The 13,562-nt window shown below is 44.3% G+C and overlaps 1 protein-coding gene across 6 annotated transcripts in view; it reads right to left on the reverse strand.

The window, feature by feature from the left end:
- LOC118395375 (SLAM family member 5-like) overlaps positions 1 to 13,562 on the reverse strand; it is a 261,843-nt gene that overhangs the window by 131,344 nt on the left and 116,937 nt on the right. The gene's annotated exons all lie outside the window — the stretch shown is intronic.

Raw genomic sequence — 13,562 nt, forward strand, 5'->3', positions numbered from 1 at the left:
GTTAAGTACTTGAATTGTGTGGTAATAATGGCTTGCCAGGCGTAGTCGGAACTGTAAAGTGTGGTTACCATGCACAGATAGCAGGTCAAGAGAGACGGGGTCTTAGTGTTTGAGATTTGTTCAGGTTTTAAACTCTCTTCCTTTTGCTGTGAAATACACAACCACGAGCTCATCAATGGCATCTTAGTTGGATTAAATGCTAATGAGATCATTTTAAGGTTTCTGTATTAGCACTTTATGACATCTTCTGATGTAAAAAGGTTTTTCTAAATCAATTTGATTGATTGAAGATACAAGGAGTATGATCAATTATGTTTATTTCTCTTCATGGAGTCGTGTAGTGAGGGTCTCTGTCTCTAAACTGGACAGGATGTGGTGGGGCTGCAGAGAAACAGAGATTATAGATAATGGGGGCTTGGAGAAATACACCATCCCTGACTGATATCATCAACCACATGGCCAAGGTGACAAGCACCAAAAATCTGTTCAAACTAAATTAATTGAAAGTGTTAAAGTGTGGGATTTAGAGTATGGCTAATGCCAAATATAGTAGTGTTAATTGTATATAATTTGACCTTTTGAGATTATGGTAAATGCTTTATTTGTCTCTTCCCCATTGTGGAGTCTTTGTAAAGATTAGGGACGGCTGCTGTGTGAAACTACACTGTGAAATAAGAAAGTCTCAAAACAGCATGGTTGTGGAATAAACCTGTGTTCAAAGACACTGTACACAGGGGCTGTAACAGTGACTAAGTTCAGGGTGGAGGCCAGCTAGTGGTGACAGTCTGATGACCTGGAGATAGAAGTTGTTTTTCATTCTCTCGGTCACAGCCTTGATGCACCTGTACTGTCTGCACCTTCTAGATGGTAGCAGGGTGAACATGCCGTGGCTCGGGTGACTGAGATCCTTGATAATCTTCTTGGCCTTCCTGTGATACCGGGTGCTGTAGATGTCCTTGAGGGCAGGCAGTAAACTGAGATCTGGTGTTTGGAGGGTGTTTGCATATAATCCCAATGTAAGTGTTTTAATACACCGAAATGAAGTGTTCTGAAACACTCAACCTAAATATTGGTGTTTTTAAGAGAGTGTTGTGAAAACACTTTCTGGGGTTTCAGTTTATGCAAAAGGCAGCATCATATCACTAAAACTGGTTTAGAAATGAGAATGGTTTATAGCCTAAATATTTATTGATAATATAAGGGTCTACTGAGAATATTTTGTTTATGAATTCCACCTTTAGATGGTACATTTCATTAGAATTTTACCCTCTCAACCACATAGCCACACTACAATACATTATTCTGTGATAAATTGAAATGGACAAAAAAAAAAAACTTGTGGTCTAGCGACAGCAGTAATGCACCTGGCTTAGACACTTCACCCCTCTCCCCACTGAAGATGAGGGTACAATTCCCTGCTCCAGCCCTTCAATCTGTTTCTCCCACCTATCTGTGTCCCCTCTGTCATTTCATAACTGTCTAAATAAAGTGTCAAAATACCACAAAAATACATGTTTCAAAATGTATGCAAGTCATTGAAATGATGTGTTAATTTTATTTTACTTTCAGGAATATTAACCAAAGAGAGAGAACATGATTTAACTTATTAAAGTCTTTGGTTTTTAACACATTGCAGTTCCTATCTTGGCACCTCTATCTTGGCACCTCTATCTTGGCACCCCTATCTTGGCACACATCATCCAAAGTTATACGCTACTATGCACAGTCTTCCCAGAGCCACCAGTCACAAGCTTTAAGAGATGTCCTACCCTAAATGACAAACTAGTCCACGGCTACCTTACTGGTGACTCTAAAAAGACTTGGCTAGACCACAAACCCAGGGGCTCTTTTAAATGCAACCACTGCAAACATTGCAGAAACATTGCAGAAACATTGCAGAAAAATTGCAGAAATATTGCAGAAACATTGCAGAAACATTGCACGTAAAAAGTATGTTGATGACACAGCTTCTAAAACAGAGTTTAAAGTAGCATCTCATGAACTATAACACCACTCATGTCATTTGCTGATTGGAATGTACACAGTGCAAGGTTTTCTGTATTTGACGGACATAGAAACGCCTTCAACACCGCTTAGCGGAACACAAGTACACGTATAGGTGGGCTATGAAGACTACCCAATGACAAGGCACTACAAGTCTTTAAACCATGGTGACCCTGCCTCCATACGAGCTATGGGTATGGGTCATGTTCCGGACTCAATTAGAAAAGGGGGACATCCTAAACAGCTAAACCAAAGGGAACGTTTTGGGATTTATATACTACAGATCACTAAGTTAAGTATCCTGTTTCAATTGAAGATATGGATTTCTCAACTTTCCTGTAGAGTTGTGAGAAGTCCCTTTGCTGTCATCTAGTGGACATATTGCTTTATTGCCCTCAGATCTGTTTAGACAGCTGTGGTCTTGTGACCTCACACACCAGAACAGAAGGTGGCGTTGTATGCACCTAAAAGTTGGACCAACCAAATCTCAAAGAAGAAGAAGTAAGCTTTTCAATGAAAGAAGCAAGTGCAAAATCCCAAATTCTTACAGGTCAACCTCCCAGGGGAGGCTCCTTAGAGGAGGAAGGGGAGGACTGTCCTCTTCAGAGAATTTTATGGCAACAAAACATTAAAAACGTTATCCATTTTAGATAACACTATACTAATTATATTCCCGTCACCAAATAATTAATGACAACACACTGTTTTGCAATGAAGGTCTATAGCAACCTCAACAACACTCTGTAGGGTAGCACCATGGTGTAGCCAGAGAACAGCTAGTTTCTATCCTCTTCTGGGTACAATTACTTCAATATAAAGCCTAGTAGGCTCGTGATTCTCACCCCCTTCCATAGACTTACACAGTCATTATGACAACATCCGGAGGACGTTCTCCAACCTGTTGGAGCTCTTGCAGCATAAACTGACATGTTGTCCACTCAAATCAAAGGATCAGAGAATGAATCTAGTACTGAAAGCATGAGATACAGATACCTAGTACTGCATTGCATAAAATGGGCGAAGTAGTTGACTCAAAGAGAGAGAAAGATGATAATTGAACAGGGGCCTGCCAGTTTGACTGCTAAACTGCTAAACTGCTTGCTAACTGTACACTGTACTGCACGATCGTAATGGGTTTACTAACGCATTAGTTCTAGTAGCTATGTTGACTTGATGCAAGCTAATATGGTGAAAACAATGTAGGCAGTGTGTAGCATTTAGCGGCTATGATATGAAGGTTTGGCTTGCATTCTCTCTCCTCATGAATTAAGTTCAAATGTAATTATTGTATTATTTAGGTAGGGTAACTTCCTTCTTGGGACAATGCATGATTCAGTTGGAGTGTTTTGGGTGGCAAATAATTTTGCTGGCGGGCCAGGTTTGGCCCACGGGTAGCCAGTTGGAGAACCCTGTCTATTAAAGGGTAGCCAGTTTCTGCTCTGCTTGCTTTTACAACTCTGTGAAAGAGTGCGACACATACACACTGAACTATGATCAACTCTATAATTAATAGACAATGAGACAAGAACATAATGCCCTGAAATAACAGTACTAGTAACAAGGAGAGCAGAAACTGCCAACTCTTTATTTGACTGATGTAGCTGGCAAGATAACTTGTGTTTAAATGAACATAAATATTTTTAACTACTGTTTATTCGAAGTGCTGAGCTTGTATTGTAACTGACATGTAACGTTAACTAATGTTTCATCCCCTCTCGACTGAGGTGAATTTATAAGCTACAGTAGCTACCTCAGCCAGGTCAGCTCTAGCTTCTAGTTATCTGTCAGATAGTAATAATAGCTGTCTAACAGCTGTTGTTTTTACGGAAATGTTTTGTTTTGACCCCGTTCCGTTAGCGGAACCCCGCGCCAACAGCCATTGAAATTGCAGGGCGCCAAATACAAATCAACAGAAATCTCATAAATAATTTCTCAAACATACAAGTATTAGGCACCATTTTAAAGATACAATTCTCGTTAATCCAGGCACAGTGTCTGATTTAAAAAATGCTTTACAGCGAAAGCTCCACAAACGATTATGTTAGGTCACCACCAACTTACAGAAAAACCCAGCCATTTTTCCAGCCAAAGAGAGGAGTCACAAAAAGCACAAATAGAGATAAAATTATTCACTAACCTTTGATGATCTTCATCAGATGACACTCATATGACTTCATGATACACAACACATGTATGTTTTGTTTAATTAAGTTCATATTTATAAAAAAATATAATTTTACATTGGCGCTTTATGTTCAGTAGTTCTAAAACATGTGATGATTGTGCAGAGAGCCACATGAATTCACAGAAATACTCATTATAAATGTTGATGAAAATTCAAGTGTTATGCATGGAACTTTAGATACACTTCTCCTTAATGCAACCGCTGTGTCAGATTTCCAAAAAAACCTTACGGAAAAAGCATAATCTGAGAACGGCGCTCAGAGCCCAAACCAGCCATAGAAATATCCGCCATGTTGGGTAGTCAACATTAGTCATAAATAGCATTATAAATATTCACTTACCTTTGATGATCTTCATCAGAATGCACTCCCAGTAATCGCAGTTCCACAATAAATGCTTGTTTTGTTCGATAATATCCATAATTTATGTTCATTTATGTCCAAATAGCTTCTTTTGTTAGGGCGTTTGTTAAACAAATCCGCTCAAAGCGCATTCTAGCCTGTTAGAACTCTAGGGGCAGTATTTCATTTTTGGATAAAAAGACGTGCCCGTTTTTAGCGCGATATTTTGTCACGAAAAGATGCTCGACTATGCTTGGAATTGATAGTTTTGGAAAGAAGACACTCTGACGTTTCCAGAACTGCAAAGATTTTCACTGTGAGTGCCATAGAACAATATCTACAGGCAAAACCAAGATGTTTGAGTGACCAGGAAATCAACAGGATTTCTGAAGGCACGTTTTCCATGATCTCCTTATATGGCTGTGAATGCCACAGGAATGAACGGACACTTCCTATCGTTTCCCCAGGTGTCTGCAGCATTGTGACGTATTTGTAGGCATATCATTGGAAGATTGGCCATAAGAGCCTACAATTACCAAGTGTCCCGCATGGTGTCTGCGTGGAAATTGGTGCGCAAAAGTCAGGTCCCAGTATTTTTCCATCCGAATCAGAGAAGAATGCACGCTTCTAGGACTGGCATTTCAATGAAGAGATATATGACAAAACACCTTGAGGATTGATTCAAACAACGTTTTCCATGTTTCAGTCGATATTATGGAGTTAATTCGGAAAAAAGTTCGACGTTTAGGTGACTGAATTTTCGGTTAGTTTCGGTAGCCAAATGCATAGTAACAAAAACGGAACGTTGTGTCCTACACAAGCATCTTTCAGGAAAAACTGGACATCTGCTATGTAACTGAGAGTCTCCTCATTGAAACATCTGAAGTTCTTCAAAGGTAAATTATTTTATTTGATCCCTTTGCTGGTTTTTGTGAATGTTGCGTGCTAAATGCTAACGCTAAATGCTACGCTAGCTATCACCACTCTTACACAAATTATTGATTTTCTCTGGTTCTAAAGCATATTTTGAAAATCTGAGACGACAGGATTGTTAAGAAAAGGATAAGCTTGAGGACAGGCATATTTATTTCATTTATTTTGCAATTTTCAGAAATCGCTAATGTTGCGTTATGGTAATGAGCTTGAGGCTGTAGTCACAATCCCGGATCCGGGATGGGGCGGCCTAACAGGCTAGTACAGTCGGACGAAAAGTTCAAAAAGTTATATTACAGGTCGAAGAAACTTGTCAAACTATGATTAGAATCAATCTTTAGGATGTTTTTATCATAAATGTTCAATAATGTTCCAACCGGAGAATTCCATTGTCTGTAGAAAAGCAATGGAAAGAGAGGTACCTCTCATGAGAAATGCGTGTGACTGAGAACGAGGCTGCTGGCAGACCCCTTAGCCTCTCTGGGATAGGGGGACGCAAATGTCCCACTCGGCCAATTGCCAGGGAAAATGCAGAGCGCCAGATTCAAATAAAATACTATAAAATTCAAACTTTCATTAAATCACACATGCAAGATAGCAAATTAAAGCTACACTCGTTGTGAATCCAGCCTACGTGTCAGATTTCAAAAAGGCTTTTCGGCAAAAGCATAAGAAGCTATTATCTGATGATAGCACAGCAGTAAACAAAGAGAGTAGCAAATGGTCCTTTTGTTCGATTAATTCCGTCCATATATATCCAAAATCTCCATTTATATGGCGCGTTTGATCCAGAAAAAAACAGCTTCCAATTTGCGCAAAGTCACTACAAAATATCTCAAAAGTTAACTGTAAATTTTGCCAAAACATTTCAAAATACTTTTGTAATGCAACTTTAGGTATTGTTAAATGTTAATAATCGATCAAATTGAAGACGTTTTCAATAGAGGACGAGAGGAAACTAACGCTGCTTTTCAAGTCTTGGCCAACTCTCAACAGCGTTACCCTTTTCCAGGATGGCTGTACTTCTTCATTGCACAAAGGAATAACCTCAACCAAATTCCAAAGACTGGTGAGATCCAGTGGAAGCGGTAGGAACTGTAAACAAGTGCCTAAGAAATATCGTTTCCCCATGAGAACCCATTGAACAGACAGTGACCTCAAAAATAAATAATTCTGAATGGTTAGTCCTCGGGGTTTTGCCTGCTACATAAGTTCTGTTATACTCACAGACACGATTCAAACAGTTTTAGAAACTTCCGAGTGTTTTCTATCCAAATCTACTAATAATATGCATATCTTATAGTCTTGGCATGAGAATTAGGATGTTGAATTTGGGCACGCTATTTATCCAAAAGTGAAAATGCTACCCCCTATCCCAAAGAGGCTTTTAGTCAAACAGCTCTTATCTGGCCCCCCTTCACAGGAGCAGCCTGAAACAACGTTCTAAAGATGGTTGACATCTAGTGGAAGCCTTAGGAAGTGCAAAATAACCCATATCCCACTGTGCATTCGATAGGGGTGAGTTCAAAAACTACAAACCTCAGATTTCCCACTTCCTGTTTGGATTGTTTCTCAGGTTTTTGCCTGCCATATGAGTTCTGTTATACTCACAGACATCATTCAAACAGTTTTAGAAACTTCAGAGTTTTCTATCCAATACTAATAATACTATGCATATATTAGCATCTAGGACTGAGTAGGAGGTAGTTCACTCTGGGCATCCTATCCCAATGAAGTTTTGAGAAATATGTACAATTACCAGAGATTCTCACATGGTAAAATGTCTGAAAATATAGCTAACTTTTTATGCAAGTGTTGCACAGCAACAGATAGAGAAAAACTACCCCATTAGAGTAATTAATTTCAACAATAATCTTAATTTGATTTCGCAAACAACAAGATGGCTTAATTGGAGTCTATTTCTGCCAAGCCTAGGCCTATATAAAATATACCTTTAATGGCTGAGGTAGGCTTTGAGGCTTAACAGAATCTTTCACAATATAAAAAATATATATGGCCTAATAGAAGTGCCATTTTTATATTAGGCCTAGTTACAGAAATGTAGCATCCTACAAAAAGGCTATTTTAAAGATAAAAAGGTGATATCTATGTCTGATCGGGATAGCCTGCTCCTGTAACGACAGAACACAGAAAATACTGTCAGCTTGAGACCTACACATCCTTGTATAAGCACTCACAATAATGTTAGTATTTACTAAATAGTTATATTGGCCACTAAGTTACTCAATGGGAAAAGTTTAACTTCCCCTCAGACACATTCTTGTGGATGTCGGGTGAGATGGATGTGATTTTGAAGCGCAGGCAGTTCACAATTGACTTATGTGAAATCTGGATCCTGTCGTGAGTCTATATTGCGTTCATAGAGGAAAATAAGGACTCGCAGGTGTAAGTCGATCCAAACATTGGTAGCACATAAAATGCAAGTTTCTTTATTGTGCTGTATTCTGAGCATGCCACCCAAAACGCACACAAGGATTCGGCACTCCTGAGCTCATTCCTGATTTGGCTCGATGTCTGAAATTCAAATCAACTCAGTTTTAATTTAATTGCGGCCAAATCCAGAAAGGGTGTCGTTTCATTAGCAAGGAAGGATAATTCTCCACCTGGGCGGACTGTGAGAGGAACACGTAAAAACGCAATGATACCCTTGGGCTGTAGTCTTCCCATATGGTGGAGAAGTTGTCCCTCAGCTGTTTGGTGAAATCTTCCATCACCTCGGTGATAATGCTGCAGCCTGGTCCCCTCTGCCTGTCCTTTCTTCAGTGTACTGAAGTGTAGCAGCCTTCCAGATGACAGGTCCAAATCGAACAACTCAAGCTTCCTAGTAAAGGCCTCACATTTTCCCAACATGGAAGCTACACAACCGTTTGTGCATGTGAGATCTCAACAGACCTGATCTCACCACCAACCTAACCTCTTACTCCCTCTGGAGGTAGAGAGAGAACATTACAACTCCATTTACAGTTGGTTAGCTGCCAGTCCTGTCACTATCACTACACCCTGTGAAGAGGGAGGCCTTGGAGATGAAGAAGGTAAGATAGATCATTATCCTTTATTGCCATCAGCTCTGAGCTAAATACACTGTTGTTTAAATCTTTTTGAGACGAGGGCTTAAGACAATAACAGCTTACAGACGGTAGGCAATTAAGGTCACAGTTATGAAAACTTAGGACACTAAAGAGGCCTTTCTACTGACTCCGCTGGACCAGACAGGACTGGCAAAAAATGCTCTTCACTGATGAGTCCCGGTTTTGTCTCACCAGGGGTGATGGTTGGATTCGTGTTTATCGTCGAAGGAGACTTCCGGCGCCGACTGAGATGGCCGCCTCGCTTCGCGTTCCTAGGAAACTATGCAGTTTTTTGTTTTTTTTACGTGTTATTTCTTACATTAGTACCCCAGGTCATCTTAGGTTTCATTACATACAGTCGAGAAGAACTACTGAATATAAGATCAGCGTCAACTCACCATCAGTACGACCAAGAATATGTTTTCCGCGACGCGGATCCTGTGTTCTGCCTTACAAACAGGACAACGGAATGGATCGCATGCAGCGACCCAAGGAAACGACTCCGAAAAAGAGGGAAACGAGGCGGTGTTCTGGTCAGACTCCGAAAAAGGGCACATCGCGCACCACTCCCCAGCATTCTTCTTGCCAATGTCCAGTCTCTTGACAACAAGGTTGACGAAATCCGAGCAAGGGTGGCATTCCAGAGGGACATCAGAGACTGCAACGTTCTCTGCTTCACGGAAACATGGCTTACTGGGAAGACGCTATCCGATGCGGTGCAGCCAACGGGTTTCTCCACGCATCGCGCGGACAGAAACAAACATCTTTCTGGTAAGAAGAGTGGCGGGGGCGTATGCCTCATGACTAACGAGACATGGTGTGATGAAGGAAACATACAGGAACTGAAATCCTTCTGTTCACCTGATTTAGAATTCCTCACAATTCCTCACAGCCGTATATATCCCCCCCAAGCAGACACATCGATGGCTCTGAACGAACTTTATTTAACTCTTTGCAAACTGGAAACCATTTATCCGGAGGCTGCATTCATTGTAGATGGGGATTTTAACAAAGCTAATCTGAAAACAAGACTCCCTAAATTTTATCAGCATATCGATTGCGCAACCAGGGGTGGTAAAACCTTGGATCATTGTTACTCTAACTTCCGCGACGCATATAAGGCCCTGCCCCGCCCCCTTCGGAAAAGCTGACCACGACTCCATTTTGCTGATCCCTGCCTACAGGCAGAAGCTAAAACAAGAGGCTCCCACGCTGAGGTCTGTCCAACGCTGGTCAGACCAAGCTGACTCCACACTCCAAGACTGCTTCCATCACGTGGACTGGGACATGTTTCGTATTGCGTCAGATGGAAATATTGACGAATACGCTGATTCGGTGTGCGAGTTCATTAGAACGCGCGTCGAAGATGTCGTTCCCATAGCAACGATAAAAACATTCCCAAACCAGAAACCGTGGATTGATGGCAGCATTCGCGTGAAACTGAAAGCGCGAACCACTGCTTTTAATCAGGGCAAGGTGTCTGGTAACATGTCCGAATATAAACAATGCAGCTATTCCCTCCGCAAGGCTATTAAACAAGCTAAGCGTCAGTACAGAGACAAAGTAGAATCTCAATTCAATGGCTCAGACACAAGAGGCATGTGGCAGGGTCTACAGTCAATCACGGACTACAAGAAGAAACCCAGCCCAGTCACGGACCAGGATGTCTTGCTCCCAGGCAGACTAAATAACTTTTTTGCCCACTTTGAGGACAATACAGTCCCACTGACACGGCCTGCTCCTTCACTGCAGCCGAGGTGAGTAAGACATTTAAACGTGTTAACCCTCGCAAGGCTGCAGGCCCAGACGGCATCCCCAGCCGCGCCCACAGATCATGCGCAGACCAGCTGGCCGGTGTGTTTACGGACATATTCAATCAATCCCTATACCAGTCTGCTGTTCCCACATGCTTCAAGAGGGCCACCATTGTTCCTGTTCCCAAGAAAGCTAAGGTAACTGAGCTAAACGACTACCGCCCCGTAGCACTCACTTCCGTCATCATGAAGTGCTTTGAGAGACTAGTCAAGGACCATATCACCTCCACCCTACCTGACACCCTAGACCCACTCCAATTTGCTTACCGCCCAAATAGGTCCACAGACGATGCAATCTCAACCACACTGCACACTGCCCTAACCCACCTGGACAAGAGGAATACCTATGTGAGAATGCTGTTCATCGACTACAGCTCGGCATTCAACACCATAGTACCCTCCAAGCTCGTCATCAAGCTCGAGACCCTGGGTCTCGACCCCGCCCTGTGCAACTGGGTACTGGACTTCCTGACGGGCCGCCCCCAGGTGGTGAGGGTAGGCAACAACATCTCCTCCCCGCTGATCCTCAACACGGGGGCCCCACAAGGGTGCATTCTGAGCCCTCTCCTGTACTCCCTGTTCACCCACGACTGCGTGGCCACGCACGCCTCCAACTCAATCATCAAGTTAAGATCCTGGCTGACTGGTGGTTCCGGCAGATCCTGGCTGACTGGCAGCTCTGGCAGACCCTGGCTGACTGGCGGATCCTGGCTGACTGACGGCTCTGGCAGATCCTGGCTGACTGGCAATTCTGGCAGACTGGTGGTTCCGGCAGATCCTGGCTGACTGGCAGCTCTGGCAGATCCTGGCTGACTGGCAGATCCTGGCTGACTGACGGCTCTGGCAGATCCTGGCTGACTGGCAGTTCTGGCAGATCCTGGCTGACTGGCAGTTCTGGCAGATCCTGGCTGACTGGTGGTTCCGGCAGATCCTGGCTGACTGGCAGCTCTGGCAGATCCTGGCTGACTGGCGGATCCTGGCTGACTGAAGGCTCTGGCAGATCCTGGCTGACTGACAGTTCTGGCAGATCCTGGCTGACTGGCAGTTCTGGCAGATCCTGGCTGACTGGTGGTTCCGGCAGATCCTGGCTGACTGGCAGCTCTGGCAGATCCTGGCTGACTGGCAGTTCTGGCAGATCCTGGCTGACTAGCAGTTCCTGCAGATCCTGGCTGACTGGTGAATCCTGGCTGAATGGCGGCTCCTGGCTGATTGGCGGATCTGACGGATCCTGGCAGACTGGCGGCTCTGGCGGATCCTGGCTGACTGGCGGCACTGGCGGATCCTGGCTGACTGGTGGCACTGGCGGCTCCTGGCAGACTGGCGGCACTGGCGGCTCCTTGCAGACTGGCGGCACTGGCAACACTGGGCAGACTGCGCCACTGGCGGCGCTGGGCAGACAGGTGGCTCAGGCAGCGCAGGTCAGACTGGCGACTCTGATGGCGCTGGGCAGGCGGGTAGCTCTGGCGGCGCTGGGCAGACTGGCGACTCTGATGGCGCTGGGCAGGCGGGTAGCTCTGGCGGCGCTGGGCAGACTGGCGACTCTGATGGCGCTGGGCAGACGGGAAGCTCCGGCAACGCTGGAGAGGAAGGCTCTGGCAGCGCTGGACTGAGGAGCTCTGGCGCCTCTGGAATGAGGGGCTTTGGCGCCTCTGGACTGAGGGGCGGGAGCTCTGGCAGCGCTGGACAGGCGGGAGACTCCGGCTGCGCTAGAGAGGAGGAAGGATCTAGCAGCACTGGACAGGCGAGACGCACTATAGGCCTGATGCGTGGTGCCGGCACTGGTGGTACTGGGCCGAGGACACACACCTCAGGGCGAGTGTGGGGAAAAGAAACAGGGAGTACTGGGCTCTGGACACGCATAGGAAGCTTGGTGCGGGGGGCTGCCACCGGAGGGCTGGTGCGTGTAGGTGGCACTGGATAGACCGGACCGTGCAGGTGCACTGGAGCTCTTGAGCATCGAGCCTGCCCAACCTTACCTGGCTCGATGCCCACTCTAGCCCGGCCGATAAGAGGAGCTGGTATGTACCGCACCGGGCTATACACCCGCACTGGAGACACCGTGCGCTCCACAGCATAACACGGTGCCTGCCTGGTCTCTCTCGCTCTCCTACCTGGCTTCGCCATACTCCCCGTGTGCCCCCCCATATTTTTTGGGGCCGACTCTCGGGCTTCCTACTGCGCCGCCGTGCTCGCTTCGCCAACCTCATTCTCCTGTAACCTTCCTCGCACTGCTCCATCGAATCCCAATCCCAGAGTGAAAGACGAGTGGTTGAGGTACAGGTAATGTGCTTTATTAAATGGATCATGGGCAGAGAAGTGAAATGGGTGAAAATGCTGCAGTTAGTTTCCAGACAAGTGTTGCAGCATGAGCAAAAATAGACTGCCGTTTTTGGGGGTCCTCACCTCTTCAACCTATGGGGGCGCTATGTCATTATTGGATTAAAATAAACGTGCCCTTTTGAAGCACAATATTTTATATAAAAGATGCTCGACTATGCATATAATTGGCAGCTTTGGAAAGAAAACACTCTGACGTTTTCAAAACTGCAAAGATATTATCTGTGAGTGCCACGGAACTCATGCTACAGGCGAAACCAAGAGGAAACTCAAACAGGAAATGAGCAGAATTTTTGAAGCTCTGTTTTTCTATCGTCTCCGTATATGGCTGTGAATGTGCCGTGAACGAGCTTATGCTCTCTGCCGTTCGTCCAAGATGTCTGCAGCATTGTGACCCATTTTTTTAGGCATATTATTGGAAGATTGACCATAAGAGACTACATTTACCAGGGGTCCGCCCAGTGTCCTGTGTCGAAATTATTGCGTAATCTCTAGGTCCATGTGCGTTCCATTTCTTCAGAAGAGAAAGTCAACTGCCACGATGGATTTATCGTCGATAGATATGTGAAAAACACCTTGAGGATTGATTCTAAACATCGGTTTGCCATGTTTCTGTCGATATTATGGAGTTAATTTGGAAAAAATTGCGTTTTAATGACTTAATTTTCGTTTTTTTTCTTACCCAAACGTGATGGAGAAAACGGAGCGATTTGTCAACACAAATAATCTTTTTGTAAAAACGGAACATTTCCAATCTAACTGAGAGTCTCCACATTGAAAACATCTGAAGTTCTTCAAAGTTCTTCAAAGGTAAATTATTTTATTTGAATGTTTTTCTGTTTTTTGTGAAAATTTTGCTT

Source organism: Oncorhynchus keta, chromosome 16, assembly GCF_023373465.1.
Source record: "Oncorhynchus keta strain PuntledgeMale-10-30-2019 chromosome 16, Oket_V2, whole genome shotgun sequence".
NCBI classification, from domain to species: domain Eukaryota; kingdom Metazoa; phylum Chordata; class Actinopteri; order Salmoniformes; family Salmonidae; genus Oncorhynchus; species Oncorhynchus keta.